The sequence below is a fragment of the Humulus lupulus genome, chromosome 5 (genome assembly GCF_963169125.1).
Source record: "Humulus lupulus chromosome 5, drHumLupu1.1, whole genome shotgun sequence".
NCBI lineage: Eukaryota > Viridiplantae > Streptophyta > Magnoliopsida > Rosales > Cannabaceae > Humulus > Humulus lupulus.
Genome location: NC_084797.1, coordinates 16,598,416 through 16,611,568, shown reverse-complemented (window position 1 = coordinate 16,611,568; position 13,153 = coordinate 16,598,416). Strand labels below are relative to the sequence as shown.

Sequence of the window (13,153 nt, the reverse complement as noted above, 5' to 3'; positions counted from 1 at the left end):
CCACGCCCTAGGATATGGGACTAATAAGTCACCCAGAGGCCTTTTGCCCTATCCTTTGTATAACCAGTCTTAGAGCTGGCCTAGCGTATCTGGCGCTTTCCATGACCAACAGGCCGGTCAAGCGTATATCACGCTCGTAATTAGGCATAACCATATTGACCAACGCTCAGCACACTATTGTCGTCCTTGACTCATAAGTCATGCTTTTGGACCAGCACTCGTCATGCTAAGGTCGTCCTGGACTCATAAGTTAATGATTTTTTACTAGCACTCAATGTGCTAATGTCGTCCTTGACTCATAAGTCAATGCTTTTCCACTAGCGCTCAACGCTATTGCCGTCCTTGACTTATAAGTCAATGCTTTCGACCGACACTCAGCGTGCTAATGTCGTTCTTGACTCATAAGTCATGTCTAGGGTCCAGCCTTTGGATATGGGACTAATAAGTCACCCTAGGACCCATTGCCCTATCCTCTGTATAACCAGCCTTAGAGTTAACCCAACGTACCCGGCGCTGAGTTTTCCACGACCAATAGGTCGGACAAGCGTATGATGCGCTCCAGGTTAGCCTAACCAAAACGACCAGCGCTCAACGCGCTATTGCCGTCCTTGACTCATAAGTCAATGTTTTTCAACCAGCGCTCAACACACTATTGCCATCCTTGACTCATAAGTCAAGCCTTTCTCAATCAGATAATGTAAACAGGCATATATCATATATCATATATCCAGATACAAAGCATTCAGCATGCTCAATCAACAATCATAAACATAATATTAATCATGCACATTCTCAGGCATTCATGCCTTATTCATATTCCTATTCAACAATTCGGGCCAAGCCATAATCACATGTGTCACATACCAGGTGCAGTTTTCTTACCTTTGGTCAAAGTATAGGTTACACAACAAGAAAAAAAGGCTTTTACTTCGGTTTTTAAGCTGGATTTACTTCGGTTTTCGCTAAAATTCGCAACCGCAGTAGTTCGAAGTGAAGTAAAAAGTAATTAAAAACCGAAGTGAAAAATAGGCTTTCTACTTCGGTTATTATGTAAAAACTGAAGTAGAAAGTGGGGATTCTACTTCGGTTTTTACATAATAACCGAAGTAGAAAGTGGGGTATGCTTCCTTGTTGGGCACTTTCTACTTCGGTTATTATGTAAAAACCGAAGTAGAAACCTCACTTTCTACTTCGGTTTTTACATAATAACCGAAGTAGAAACCCCCCACCCCATTTTTTTTAATAATTATTTCTAATTATTTTTAAATGGCCCAATTCTATTTTTTTTCTTTTTTTTTTTTGCCCTAATTATTTTAAATAGTCTAATTATATGAATTTATAGTTATATATATTTTTACAATTGGAATTGGTTTATTTTCATTTAATTTATAACAGAAATAAAAATCACAAAATTTATACACTTAGAATTAAAATTCTTATAAAATTAAATATTTATACATTCACATAATTGTTAAGTAGAATAACCTAATCATTCATATATACATTCACATAATTGTAATTAAGTAAAATAACATAAACATTTATATAAACATTCACATAAAACTAAAGATATGTATAAAGAAAATAGTCTTACTAATAACTTTAAGTCATCAATCGGCTTAACTATTCTTGTTGGATTGGCAAGATGTTCTCCCGACCCTTGGCGAAAATTTGACTACTAGTAACTTTGTCATTTAGTTCATTCTACGAAACAAACCAATGATAGATTAAATTAGTAACTTGTAACAACACTTAAAAAAAATTTCTTACTTTGCTTTAAAACACTTACATCTCTTTCTTCAATTTTTTTGTCCAAATTATCTTCGACAAGAGTCTTCTTCGTTTCTCGCGCTCTTATCCAAATTTCATATCCATCTACATCTTCCACTCCTAGTTCTTTTTTCTAGGACATCAAACATATTTGAAGTTTAATTATTAAATTTTCCTAAGTCTAACAAAATTTCGGCAGCATAACAACTGCATTTTAACATCTCCAAAAAATTTTAAATCTGTAAATAACACACAAAATATATCGACATAGTTTGCAAATTGAAAAAGAAAAACAATTAATAAAATCTATAAAAAATTGGCAGAGTTTCCTTTGTTTTTGTAGCATATCCCAATTTTATAATTATATATAAATTCAACACAAACAAACACAAAATCAACATACATAATTCCATCCTTATATCACCGCCAACAACAAATTTCCCAAAACCTACTTCACTAAAGTAAAGCATGCAAGATTTAACTCTAATTTTATAAATAAATATTGCAATAGTAATAAATAAAATTTACTCACCTCCAATATTACTCTTGAAGTCACCCAAAATCAATACCGAATTGGCAACTAAATCAACAACCCTACTAAAAAGCTTAAACAAAAACAAATAAAAATCAATTACATAATTAATTAAACTAGCTACATAATCATCAAACAACATATCAAGCTAGCTAGTTCTAGAAAACAAAAAACAAATGCCACTAATAATCCAAACATTTCAAGTTCTAACATTGGCAACAACATTACTTATTGAAGCTATGTTTAGAAATTTAAATAGCAAGTCACAACAATTTTTAAATTTTACTAATATATATATATATAATTAATAGCATTATATAAAATAACAAAATAAATAAAAAAAATATAACAAATATACTAAAAAACAAGTATTAAATTCGGAATAATATAAAAAAATTAACACAAACAAAGTTTTAAGGTAACAAACCTTCTTTGATGCTCAAAATAACCTCTAAATCAATATTAGCAACTCTAAAACCTATATATAATAAACACAGTATATCTATAAGAAAAAAAATATGAAAATATTATAGAAAATAAAAAAAAAATCATACAAACAAAGATTTAGTGATTCATACCTTTTTTGAAGCTCAAGAACTTATTTTAATGTAAGAAAACCAGCCAACGTCCAATAACAATACCCATTTTCGAACCCTAAAAATACCCACACCCAAAGTCTTTATTTTCTTCCTCCAAAATAAAAATGGAACTAATATTTCTGTTTTTAAGTAAGAAAAATGGTTTCAAATGGTAAAAAAAACATAAAAAATGGTATATTTTGTGAAACCCTCGTGGGAGTACGACAATAATGGAGGTTTTCTGGGTTTGGCGTTTGGGATTTTTGCTTCAGAGAGACGAATGAGCCATGGGAGCTATATATTAAGGGTATTAAAACTCTTTTACTTCGGTTCTTATATAAAAACCGAAGTAGAAATGGTACTTTCTACTTCGGTTTTTGTATAAGAACTGAAGTAGAAAGTACCCTTTCTACTTCGGTTCTTATATAAGAACCGAAGTAAAAGCCTTCAGGGCCGCGTTTGGTTGCTCCACTTTTCACTTCGGTTTTTTCATAAAAACCGAAGTAAAAAGCCCCGATATAGTGTGCAAACCAAACATGGCCCTTGTGTATTTTCTATTTTAACTTCATTTTTTTTAAGAAACCGAAGTAATAGCATTTTTTTTATGTACTACCATTCCCAAAAGCGAAGTAAAAACCCATTGAAAGGCTTTTACTTCAGTTTTTTTTATATTCTATGTGTAAAAAACGAAGTAAAAGCCTATATTTCTAGTAGTGTTACTGTAACGCCCTACTTCCTTAGAGCCGTTACTAAGTGAGTTTTTAAGACAAAACAGTGTGCAATGAACTCGCTAACCGAGGTTTTGAAACAAAAGTGTGACTAATTAAAAGTTAAGGCTGTAATCTTTGAAAATGCGTCGTTTCATTAAAACTTCTATTATTAAACATTTGGGATCCCAAAATAAGGTTTGAAAACTAATTACATCTTGAAATAAGGTTACAGTTGAGAAATCATAAAATCATAGATTATTACAGCCAATTTCGAATAAACCCCCAACCAAAGCAGACAGGCAGGCCAAACATGTACGCGTCGCTTCACGCTCTCCGTACTCATGGTTGGTTGACTCAGTCATTGCCCTTACCTGCAACACAGAGCACCCGTGAGCCGAAGCCCAGCAAGAAAACTCATGCAGAACATAACATATGCAATTTATACAGTTTATCATAACAGATAATCCACATACAAACAAGTCAACCATTAGACTAAGCAAACACGGCCATGCCGCCCCCAAAGCCTTACCGAAGCCTGGGGTCTTGGTCCTCACCGTAGGGGTATCACACGTATCCCCTGGGTCCTACCCTCACCATAAGCATCCCATGTGCTAGGTGTTACTTCCGGCTCCGCTGCCGTACCCGGCCTACGCCGCACTCGGCCCTTGCCGTTCATTTCATTATAATCATACAAAGCATAAATCAAACAACATTCATACAATTATCAATACATGTAAGTCTACACCCTAACATGTAATGCAATATAGGGCCATGCCCGGCAATCATCTCTTCATGCAATATAGGGCCGTGCCCCGCAATCACACTATGGGCCCACGCCCTATCCTACGGGTGTTATAGTTTTCTTACCTGCACTCTGAGCCTCCTGATGCACGAAAGCCGCGAGCACGGTCCTCAAGCACGAGCCTCTCCAATAGCCTAGTCACAACACACATAAAACACTTTTTAATACTAACCAACCCAAAACCACTTCCCGGGACCAATCCCGCACTCTCGGGACCTCTAATTCCCTAAGACAATACACCGGAACCATCCCCCGAGTCCCCGGGCAAAAGCCCTAAAAAAACCAGAATTTTGCCTGCCAAAATGGCCTAGGGCCGCGGCACTCCCCTCAAGGGCCGCGGCGCCCAGCGACCTACCCCTCTCCTGATGCAACCTCGCGCCGCGGCGCCCAAGAACAGGGCCGCGACGCTCATACGCGAACCCAGATTTATGGGTTTTCCCATGCATTTTTCCCGAGCTTCAACCTCTCCAAATCACCCCAAACAAATACCTCAACCCCAAAATCAAATCAAAACCTCATATAAACCATCTAACAACCCATAAACACTAGATTCAAGCTCAAAACACAAACATACCCAACAATCCACCCTTAGATTGCAAAAAAATTAGCAACTTCAAACTCAAACATTAAAACTTAACTCAAGCTATAGATTTCACAATTCAAAACAGAAATCAAACTTAAATGCTCATAAAATCCATACCTCAAGTGGAGAATCCACCCAACAAGCTCCCTTGATTCACCTCCTAAGCTCCCACTTCAGCCCATTTCCTCCTCTTCTTCTTCTTCCCATTGCCCAAACTCTCCTTCTCTTTATTTTTAGCAAAGCCATCATATAACCCAAATGCCCAAACCGTGACCCACTAAAACCCAGCTGAGAATTGCCTATTACCCTTGCCAAATGACCATTTTACCCTTTCCTACTAATCCTCCTTAGCTAAACCTCAAAGGGCACTTAAGTCTTTACACTTCATTTCAATTCTATCACTTTTTACCTTAAAACTTGTTACCCACAGCAGTAACTAATGGTTACCCAGGTTACTAAATCTCCAATAACCATTACCCGCTAAATCTCAACTTAACCATAAAATTCCCGAGGTACCCCTAGGCTCCTCCCGAGCCGGGTACAGAAATCCCGTTGTGACTCTTGAGTTAACTAGCTCTCTAGGACCGTCTCAGCACGTGCATCACAATAATGAAACCACACTCACGTGATGCAATTCACAGAATACAATTATCACATATCAATACAGTTATGCCCAACATGGCCAAAATTACAATTACGCCCTTCTAACACGATCCAGGCCTACATGCATACTAGTAAACATAGCCATGCATCTCAGTTAAACAAATAGCCAAATAACATGCTTTAAATCATAACCATGCATTTAAATCATTAAAATCACACATAAATCCCATCATGCCCTCCTGGCACGCTAATCAAGGCCCTCAAGCCTTATTAGCGGATTTGGGTCGTTACAGTTACGAATGAACGACCCTCGAGCACGCTCCTGATTCTGAGCCCCTAGTAATAACCTAGTCACAAAAAAGTATAGAGTCCTATCAAAACGAGTAAATAAAGGCTTCTGGACCGAGTCCTAGCCTCCGGAACGTCGAATCATACTAAACCGGGTAGTAGGATCGATCCCGAGCCCTTAGGTTTGAGTTCTCGCACTAAAAACCTCCCGAAGGCCCAAAATCCCATAAGCGTCATGCCCCCTAAACATTTGAGCTACGCCCTGCTCAAGTCAGAGGCCCGATCCTCTTCCCCGCCTGCACCATCGCCGCGGCGCGCCCTAGCAGGCACCGCAGCCCAAAAGCCCCACAACCACCTGCTTCTCCTTTGTTCAAGAGAGTCGCGACACCCCAAGAACAGGGCCGCGAATTGACTTGCAAAATCTGTTTTTTCCTCCTTTTTTCTCAATCCAAATCCCTCCGTAAACCTATCCAAACATAGCCAAATCCCATAAACAAAGTTCTCAAACAACTCAGCAGCCCAAAACCATCAAAACCCAAGTTACAATCTAATAAAAAACTCATCAAAACTATAAAATCCAATCAAAACTTAAGAACTCAAAACTCAGAATTTAAAGCTTGGATTACCTTTGATTGAGACGTTTTCCAGTTAAATCCTCTCGCTATCAAGCTTCTAATCTTCCCTAGAATATTTATGACTTTAACCTTGCTTGAATTCGAGCCCTAAAACCCAAGTTTCCTTAAAAAATGCAACGAGCGGTAAAAAGGAGAATGGGAGAGAGAGGAAAAGTGTTTGAACGTACTTTTATGTTTTTGTCATGTTACTTTGAACTTAAGTAACCTTAAGCAAGTCCCAAGGTTCGAGATATCCAAAAACGTCCCCAAGGGAAAAATAGTCAAAATCCCTAGAATTCCTCGTGATCACACTAACTCCAAGTATATCCTTAAATATTCATTCCCATTACCCAATATCCCGGTAATGTACTAAATACCCAAAATACCCATTGACTCATCCCAAGTTAAGTATTGATCTCGTTGTGACTTTCCCACTAGCTTGCTTCCTAGGATCGCCTCGTGCCGAGTAACCTAACTGGCCAAATTACGAAAATGGTCATTTTAATCAGGAACTTTAGCCATCACTCCAGAAAACTCCTTAATATTAGACTCCATGAAAACAAGAATGTCGTCAGAAAGAAAAGACACTTTTAGCCTTTTTTATTACCTAATTTAACACCATTGATTTGTCATTTCATTTCCACCTTCAGGAACGAGACAAAAACAACCTTTGTAGCATAGGAGATTAAGAATCTCTTTGGCTAAAACCCTTTTTTTGCATAGTATTCCTATTGGGGCTCACCGTCAATAACAACAGGATAAGAGACCTAGGTGACACTTTGTAATTTTTCATAATCCACTTATTGTTAAATCCAAGATATCTCATCATTCCAACCTAAAATTATGTATTTTAAGTATTTAGAATTAAACAACTTAATTAAATGAAAAATAATAATTAAGTTGCTTAAACCGATTCCTATGTTGTTAGCACAATTGTTATGAATGTCAAGACAGAAACAGAAAAGCAAATAAAAATCAACACAAGAAATTTTTACATGGTTCAGAAATCCTTTCAGATAACCTACATCCATGAGACCACGACCAGAGAATAAACCAATTAGTAAAGAAACAATGTGTACAAAAGCATTGACTTAAAAATGTAAGACTCCATCTTAAATTATTGCTGCAATCTTGTTGTACTCTTCTTTGCGAATCTGATTTTGATGAAACGCTGATTCTCTTGAAATTCTTTCAAAGAATAGTGTGTGCTCTCTTCCTCCCGAAGTGAGTCTTGATGAAATCTTCTCTTGAAGATCCTTAGGAACACATTCACAAGAGATACCACTTGTTACACAAAGAACAAGATACATACATAGACAAGTGCACTCGGCACACAAACAAAGATTAAGGTGAACAACTTAATATTTACAAAGAAACACTCCTAAAAAATAACAACAAGTGTTTTCAAAATTAAAAATGGAAGAGGTGATTTTTTGAAAGGCCTTGGCAATGTATTTATAGCTGAGAAAAATGTCCAAGGGCCAGCTCTTCTGAAATCATGCAATTAACACAAGAATATTTGCAAGTTTCTTTAATTATAAAAATCTGCTAGTGAGGCTGATTTTGTTCCTACAGAATAGGAAACTACTGAGTCAGCGTGATCATCAGTCTTGACTAGATGAAACAAATTTGGTCATTCTCTTGACCATGTTCATTTTTAAATCATGCTTATCCTGAAATACTCAAACCCTGAAAACACTCAATCAGAATAAGTCAAATAGATTATTCTACCAATAAAGTCTATTTTGTGATATAAAATGGTAAAAATAATATATTCACACTAATAAAGATTTTCACATTAAGGACAACTATTTTAATTGACAATCTCAATCATAATTTTCAAGAATGAATTCACAAATCACACAAGGTATTCCTCCCAATTTTCTTCAAGAGTTGTAAATTATCTCCTATAAATTATTAGCATTATTATTTAAGGCACCTAAGCAGGAATTTGTCACTAATGGCCTATGTTTTGCCAATAATATTGAAAAAACAAGTCAGGTTGCCCATCAAAGCCAAGGGCCTTAGTAGGGCTTTTCTAAAATATAATACTTTCAATCTCACCCTCCATGAAATCCTCAAGAAGTTTGTTATTCTTTTCATCAACAATTTTAGTTGGAATGCAACTTTTAAACCCTTTCACGACAATATAATTTTGTTTGAACTTGAACAAAGCTTTAAAATATTTGCAAGCAATTTAAATCCCCACCTTTCTAGCCTCATTGGAGATTATCATCAAATAAGCCTTTTATTCCACTTTTCTCCTATCGATTTTTGGTGAAAGAATTAGGTATTATTGTATCCACTAGCCAACCAAATGGCTCAACTCCTGTCTCTCTAATATTTCTTCTCCTTATCAAGTAAACAGTTCAAACACTTCTCATATTTTTGTAGGGTAACACAATCCTCCCTTTTTTGTAATTGAGAAAGCTACAAAAAATTAATGTTCTTTAAACCCCCATTCTTTCTTTTAAATCACGTCTGTTTTCCTTGTTCCAACACTTCTTGATTCTAGCCTTTATATTACTAAAATGACTTTGGTTTGTCTTAACTTTCCATCACTTGCCCACAATCAGATGGCACTCTTCCTTAATCCATGCTTGCTCTACATGTATCCTCAATTTTTACTTCATATCTATATAGTCTTCAAATCTTCTTCTTATTATAGGTGATCTTATTGAAATCCCTCCATAGATATGCATGGCCCATCGGACATAAAATAGAGTATATGGAGTAAAATCCAGAAGTGCTTCCTCTGATTTGAGTCAAGATTTCCATAGAAACTTGACATTCTCTACCTCTTATAGTAGTCCAAGCTTATGAATGCATTAATGTGGAAGTCAGAAGAGAAAAGAATACTAACCTCTACATTATTGGTCCAAATCAAGACCAAACCTCAATGTCTATCACCTCAAGACATTACAAAACAACGTTCTAATTTTAGTTTAATTTAAGTTCTCTCTACCAACTCTATCAAGTTTAATTCTAAAAGATCACCATAGGATATACTAAAATATAATTTGACAATCTACTAAAAATATTTTAAGGAAGACTCTTCATCGAGTATATGTCAAGCAAATTAATATTGTATTGCCAATAAATTAACCAATTTTTATGGAGAGCTATAATAGTAGTACTTTTTTAAGAGCATGGTATAAGAGTTCATTCACCTCAATTATTTTAATTAATATTTTCCATATTATTTTTGTTAACATATTTTAAACCATTAACTATTATGTCCTAAAATAAATGTAATTTATTGTACTAAATTTTTATATATAGTATAGTGTAACTAAATTTAAATCATTATTTTAGACATGATTTTTATTCAAAGTAATATGGTGAGTAACTCAGGACTTTATAAATCACTTAAAAATTAAATCCACTTTACTAGATTTTTATTTAAAATTTTTAAGTGCTTTTTTTTAGATAACATAAATATAAAAACATTATTTTTAATATTTTTGTCTTTTTTTTTAATCTAGAAGTAAACATATATTTGAAGATAATTCAATAAATCTTAATATATAACTTTAAAAAAATTCTTGTTATAATATGTGTACTTAAGTTAAATATCTTTTTTTATTGTAGCATTTAAGTCAAATAATCCAAAAACCATTATATAATAAAGGTAATTATATTAGACTATCTCCAATGCAAGATGTAAATTTTGTGCCAAATTTAGCCAAAAAAATGAGTTATTGTCATATTTGACCCAATATTTGTAATTGTGCTCTAATGCAAAAGATGCAAATTAAAACAAAAAAAGTAAATAATTCATTTAATATTTATTGAGAACATACAAAAATTATTATTTTTTATTATCCAAATTATATACTCAAAGAAATTTGCCATTAAAAAAATAATAAAAGAAGATATGGTTGGTCATTAATTGTCAACTACTCAATTATATTAATTAGTTGCAATATGGTAAATAAAAAAAAAATATTTAGAACACCATTAAAGTTATAATTTTTATAAGATATGCTAAATATAGCTTTGCACCGACTTTTTGACACTCCATTATATTTATATAGTTATCCCATATTTTGGGTGTTGTCTTCAAATTATTGTATGATAACATACTTGAAAGTAATTTGTTACTATGAGAATCAAGATTTGGAGTATGTACATGTTAAGCTCACACCGTGAGAGCTAACAACTACCATCAAATTTATAATAATATTAAATAATAATTTTCAAGATACAGGACAATTAAAAAAGTGATACTAAAAAACAATTTTGTACTCGTAACTACTAGATTATTACTCACACTTAAAAAAATATATAAGAAAAAATTCTATCCTAAAGTGGCAACAATTATTGTATCATAAACACAAATGCATATACCTAAAACCAAGGTCTCCTATGTAGTTTGTAAAAACAAAATTAATAAAACATCATAAAATCTACATTAACATTTATCTTTTCGAACCTTACATCCTTTACTTTTATTTTCATAAGTTATTGTAATAAAAAAATAACTAAGTTATTGTAGACAATTTGTAATTTTTTTTTAATAAAAGCATGATAAAATATTTATTTTAAATATTTACTTTTTCTAAGCTCATGGGTCTTCTACTTTTATTTGCATAACTAAGTTATTGTAAATAAAATAAGAGTTTATACTTTTTTGAACCCTGTGTTTTGAAAAATTATTTTTTGGATCCTATGTTTTGTAAAATGGTTAAAATATAACTATCTTAATTTTGATGAAGAAAAAATTGAATATAACAACATAGTTTTTAAGCAGAATGCTTTTATTTTTGTTCTGAATTATTAGTTTGGTAAATTATTTGCGATTTTAGTTGAGAAAACATTGACCAAAATCGGGTTTAGGGTTCTATTTTAACCATTTTACAAAACAGAGGGTCCAAAAATGTATAAACCCTTAAAATAATATACAAATTTAAAGTACTTAATATATGATATAATCTAACTCGAAATCAACTATGCATAACCATGTACTAAAATTGAAGTTTTATTTTGGTAAAATGCAGTGTTACACACAGGATTCAAATTTATAGTTGGGACACCATTTGTAGTTGCCTTTGTAATCTATAAATGGCGACGACGTCATTTATCACCATTTGATTCTATCGAAGAGTTCCTTCACAATCAAAATAATTTCACTCCTATAAGATACTCATTCAGTGAGATAAAAAAGATGACCCAAAACTTCAAAAACAAATTAGGACAAGGAGGTTATGGCTTTGTATTCAAAGGAAAGCTTCGTAGTGGTCGTACTGTAGCAGTTAAGGTATTGAGTAAATCAAAGGGAAATGGATAGGATTTCATTAATGAAATAGCTACAATTGGAAGAATTCACCATGTTAATGTGGTTCATTTGATTGGTTTTTGTGTCCACTCTTCAAAGAATGCTCTTGTATATGATTTCATGTCTAATGGATCATTGGAAAAATATATTTTTTCTCAAGGAATTACCATTTTAAGTTGCAAGCAAATTTTTGAAATTTCGCTTGGTGTGGCACGTGGGATTGAATACATGCACCAAGGATGTTACATGCAAATCTTGCACTTTGATATTAAACCTCACAACATTCTTTTGGATGAAAATTTTATTCCAAAAGTTTCTGATTTTGGATTAGCAAGATTATGCCCATTGGATAATAATAATGTATCCTTAATTGCAGCAAGAGGAACTTTAGGATACATAGCGCCAGAGCTATTTTACAAAAACATTGGAGGAGTTTCTAATAAAGCTGATGTGTATAGTTTTGGAATGTTGTTGATGGAAATGGCAAGTAAAAGAAAAAATTTAAATGCGGTCGAAAATACAAGCCAGATTTACTTTCCTTCATGGGTGCATGACCAATTAAGTCAAGAAAAAAGTATAGAAATGAAAACATCTGATGCAGACGAGGTCGATTCAAGAATTGCAAAGAAGATGATTATAGTAGCATTATGGTGCATACAACTGAAGCCAAGTGATCGTCCTACAATGAACAAAGTTATTGAAATGCTTGAAGGAGAAGTTGAATGTCTACAAATGCCTCCAAAACCTTCCTTGTATCAACTAGAGAAGCCTACTGAGCATGTTCAAGAGACATCATATTCACAACACTCAACAATACCATCATTAACGCTACAAAGATAGGTATGGCCCCAAATCCAAATGATTGACATTTGTAATTTTTGTATTTTGTTAAAATACTTAACATTATTGGTTTTGATTTTTGTAATATCAAAATATAATTATATGTTAAACAATGTATGAAAAAACTTTGTTTGATGATTTATAATTATAGATTCAAGTATCAAACCCCTAACTGATTGTCGAAATATCAATAATTAGTCAAAAACTTTTTTTGATATACATAATCATTATGCTTTTTTTATTGATTTGATTGTGGTAGAATTTTTTTTGTTTTACTATTTTGTGTCATTATTTTTCTTGATCTATTTTCAATTGGCATGATTGAGATCAATTTATGCTAAAATATTTCTTCAAAGAACTTTATGTTAATCATATATGGCATCTAATTTAATATTTAGAGGCCCTACTATGCTATCTTATTGATCATAAAACATATCGTTCCTACTTCTTACTGACAACACTCAGTTTAGTTTATTGTCTTAAATCTAATTTTCATGTATAAACGTCGATATACATTTATTTAATTTAAGTGTACATATAATAATGAATCTTTAT

General features: G+C 33.4%; 1 pseudogene; it reads left to right on the top strand.

Annotated features, from left to right (window-relative positions):
- Positions 1 to 11,620: 11,620 nt before the first annotated feature.
- On the top strand, positions 11,621 to 12,855 carry LOC133834533 (rust resistance kinase Lr10-like; annotated as a pseudogene).
- The last annotated feature ends 298 nt before the right edge of the window (positions 12,856 to 13,153 follow it).